The following is a 4,257-nucleotide window of genomic DNA, read 5'->3' as shown; positions in this document are numbered from 1 at the left end:
TACCACCAGCGTAATAACCTGTACGCAAAGTAGTGGTTGGTCAATTCATGGCAAATGCATTTTGTGTTAGCACGACAACCGCAGTTGCCCCTTCTGTGGCAACTGCAGTTTTACTGGCATGGCAACTGTATTTGCATCGGCGTGGCAACCGCAGTTGTTCCTTCATGGCAGCTGCAGTTGCCATGGCATGGCAAATATAGTCGCACTGGCATGGCAACTGCAGTTGTTCTTCCCTGGCAACTGCAGGTGTCCATGGATGGCAACAACAATTGTGCAGAGATGTCAAGTGTATTTTCTAATTCACGACAGCTGTAGTTGTCCAGTCCTGGCAATTGTAGTTGTCAACTATGCTCCTTCTGCTAATTGATCATCCGTAACTTCACTTTTTTTATGGACTCACCTGTGTATGACGTTGATGGCAGGTACATTGGTGCTGCCTGATGCCACGCGCTGCATGAAGGCTCTGCATTTTCACCCGTGGTAACTCGTGAGTCCTTTTGCCAGTTTTTTTTGCATGTTCATTTTTCATGTCCACTGCAGTATGTTCTCTTTTCTCGGTTTGCATTACCTTGATTATCCATACAAGCTAGTTGAAGTTGGCTGCTCATACATTTGTCAGTGTTAGCGCCTTGTGAGTGAACTTGCCACGGGGGCCCCCTAATTGTGTTTTGGTCATAAGAACCTGCGAAAAATGACAGTGCACGACATAAGTAGAATGTCATCTTCATCGTTGCGAAGATGGCAACTGTTCTCTTCTTTTGTTATCACGCATCATACCTACGCCTGCATACTGCTCTAGTAGTGGCGGCAACAGCCCTGAAGAGATGAGCTGACTGTACTCTGTTGCATCCCAAGGGGGCGTTTCTGGCCTTTGAGAACCCCAAGCATCAGCGCCATCTTCGTGATTCATTCTTTCCGTGTCTCGCTTCTTCCAATGTGTTCTCAATCACTGCATGAACAAGAAGGCATCAACAATCCACAAGAATTGTATTCTTCTGCTGCTTGCACATAGAAGAAATGGATGGCAAGCGACGGGTCAAAATAGGTGGCAGCTACCAACAAGGAATGGTGGCAACTGTCGTTATACACAAGTGGAAACTAATTTCTTCCAGCCCTCTTCATTCCAACATTTGCCCCTACTGTCCTTCTTTAGTGATTCCTACTCATCCATTTTTCATACCCAACTACTTGCGTCAATTAAGCTAGGAAGTTAAGTCATTTTCAAACGTAGTACATGGCAGATCTGGTGTACTCTGCCTGGCAATTGCGACTACACACTAAACCATATAGTGTTCTACCCCTATAGCATAGATCCAGCACAAGATCGAGAGATTTTCAGCCTTAAGGATGAGAAGGTCGAGATCGGGAGATTCTCACCTGGTTTTTAGATTTTCGTCTCTGGAGGGCTGGGTTGGAGTTTGGGGCTGGGGGTGGGGAGGGTTGGGGTGTGGTTTTGAGGTGGGAGTGCCCTATGGATGTGCTCTGATTGCCATGGCAACCAGAGAAGGCCGGCGACGGAGGTCGGGGTTTGAGAGATGGGGGACGATGGCGGCAGACGAGAGAGGGGATTGATTGGAGGCCGTGAACTGCTTGGTTGTGCGGGCAGCGGGTCGGCTTGCCCGGACGAGGCAGTGCGGGCGGGGTTGGCACGCAACGGACGTGCGGGCCATGCTTTTGGGCGCACGGACGTGGTCGTGCGGGCCGGTTCCCGTCCATGCCACACAAGACGTGCGGGCTGGTTCCCGTTGACGCCACACGTGTGGCAGTTATTCGGACCCTACAACTTTAAAGCTAAACCAAACCTGACTTGCCCTTCCTAATTCGGTTACCATGGTTTACTATGTATGAGTCGATGCCTACCTAATCTATTTGCTGGCCGGTACTTGACAAATCCAAACAAGGCCACGTACAAATCCCTCTTGGCCCACAAGGAAAGGAATAAAATATCCGGCCACAATGTAATTATATCAGCTAATGGAGATCTCATACTCCTGATGCATCACCGTGCAGATATAATTTTACTTTTTGCTGTATCCTTGCATGATAGCCTTTGCAAACCTGAAACTTCAGCTTGGCATCTGAGACCGGTTAGAACTTGTCCTTGGAAGTAGTAGCTTACTAGCTCGATGTAAACCAGAATCTGGGCAGGACTTGCGCCATGTAAACTGCCGGTCCATGTAAACACCTGTTACAACACTTGAAATATATTAGCTGATTTACTTGATCAATAACCTATATAATTTGGCAGATCATATTCTCCAGCCAAATTATACCATCAACACATGCCCCCTGTTTTCGGTACAATTGCATTTACCGAAAACACTTTGACAAGTATCAAATTTTTCCACAAATTCAGTGGTAATAATTTGATCAATACAACAGTAAATTAACACAACTTTTGCCACATTGACGACCGAATGTTTAGGTTATGTCTAGCAGTAAAGTAACCTCATCGATGCTCCCTTCAATTATGAACGGACTAAAGGACACCGTTCACATGCACTTCATACAAAATTAGCAACCTCATTATAAACATCAAAACCTTAGCCACGATGACTAACACATCGGCTATATTTGTTCTTTTATTTAGAACGATATCCCATCATATATCGGCCAATTTTTTTTTTTATAAAATTAGTGCAAACTCATGCCCACATTTCATTCAAGGGCAATGATGAGCTAGTCTTGGCCATATATATGTATGTGAGGTAATATGTCAGCAAATATTTTCAATCATCCTGCCAATAACACTAAGATTTTATATTATTATCGTTCGGCAAAAACAACTTATCATGTAGCAAACAGCCGAATAACCATCTTGTCTATCACAGAGATATTGCATTTACCAAAAACACAAGACACAGAAGCTCTTACTCACAAATTCGGTCATGGTCTAGCTACCATAATAATGTTTAATAGATGACTTTGGCAAAATCTAAAGACCGAATTTTAAGTTCTATGCAAAAACAAACTCACCTGAGCCGGCTCAAATAATTCTTTATTACTACTTCTTCTGAACCAGCACAAGCATGCATCAAAATCTGAAAGCCATGACGACTAATTCAACGGCTTTACCATTTTCCTTTTCTCAGAACATGCTTACATGGCCCAATGGCCAATCTTGCATTTTTTTACCTAGATTGATATTCAGTTGTATAAATGATGAACCATGACCCCATATTTTCTAGAGGCAACGATGAACTATCATCGGCCATATATATGTAAGCCATTACCTGAGAGTTCCGTCAATGCCTCAAAAGACTTCATGTGCTACACCCATAGATATTCTAGACTGATCAGAACCCAAGCACTTCAAGAGTAATCCATCTATGGTTCGACGGTATAATTCATTATTTAACAAAGTATATTTTAAAGCTTGTCGTCGAATTTTTCTATCTCTTGTTTGACTTGAATTCTTTAAATAATTAACTATAGGGCTTCTCCAATCACCAGCCTCTAACTCACTAACAGATTCGGTTATTTGTGAACCTTGTACCGAATCTTCTTTGCTGTACTGGTTGCTGCTGGACTAAACTAGCACCTGATGCACCCTGTACACTAAAACTACTAATTTGTTCAGCTCTAGAACTCCCAAATTGACCTAGAACCAAACTAGCAACTTGCAGATCGGTCTCCCTTTCGACAACAGCTAGCATCGGCTTTCTATTATTAAAAACTTTCCACTAGTAACCTGGAAACCAGATGCTTGTTTGGAGAAATGATTAGCTCTAAAACTTCTCTAGATATATGGCTGATAGTAAAAGTGTCCAGATACTTAATCATATCTAAACATCGGTCCAAGTAACTTTGTGATGTGGAGTACCATGCTAGTTCGACAATGAACCTCCACCGACCAAGCTTCTATTTTCATCATCGCTAGCCAACATCTTCACTTCTTTTGGCCTCCACACCTTCTTAATGGACATCATAGTTTTCTTTTTATCAAATCCCAAATCGCCAAATTTTTTCTCTTCCATAATTTCTGTTGCTCGAAGTCGTTGTACCCATCGCTTTTGTGTATGCGTGAGGCCCGCTGGGCACCACTGTAGTTTCGGTTTTGTTCCTGATGCAACCAACCTAATTCTGCTGCCCCCCAAGAACCTTGGTCGGCAGATAAGTGCTGTTGTTTTTGGCCTAAACAGATTGTAGTTGGCCGAAAACTTTCTCCATTGGTAAGACATCCCACCAGGCACAACCTCCTTGATGCTGCTTTCTAAATTCTTATGCTGCATAAGCGTGCCGGTGTTCAATTTAAAT

The 4,257-nt window shown here is 43.3% G+C and overlaps 1 long non-coding RNA gene across 1 annotated transcript; it reads right to left on the bottom strand.

Moving 5' to 3' along the window:
• Window positions 1-622: 622 nt before the first annotated feature.
• On the bottom strand, window positions 623-1,395 carry LOC123133016 (uncharacterized). The gene is made up of 3 exons (XR_006465135.1): window positions 1,378-1,395; window positions 778-949; window positions 623-682 (listed from the first exon to the last, which is right to left on the bottom strand). It is a non-coding gene; the product is annotated as an uncharacterized lncRNA (long non-coding RNA).
• Between the last annotated feature and the right edge of the window lie 2,862 nt (window positions 1,396-4,257).

The sequence above is a fragment of the Triticum aestivum genome, chromosome 6B (genome assembly GCF_018294505.1).
Source record: "Triticum aestivum cultivar Chinese Spring chromosome 6B, IWGSC CS RefSeq v2.1, whole genome shotgun sequence".
NCBI classification, from domain to species: domain Eukaryota; kingdom Viridiplantae; phylum Streptophyta; class Magnoliopsida; order Poales; family Poaceae; genus Triticum; species Triticum aestivum.
The sequence above is the reverse complement of the archived record's forward strand: the minus strand, read 5'-3'. Positions and strand labels throughout refer to the sequence as shown.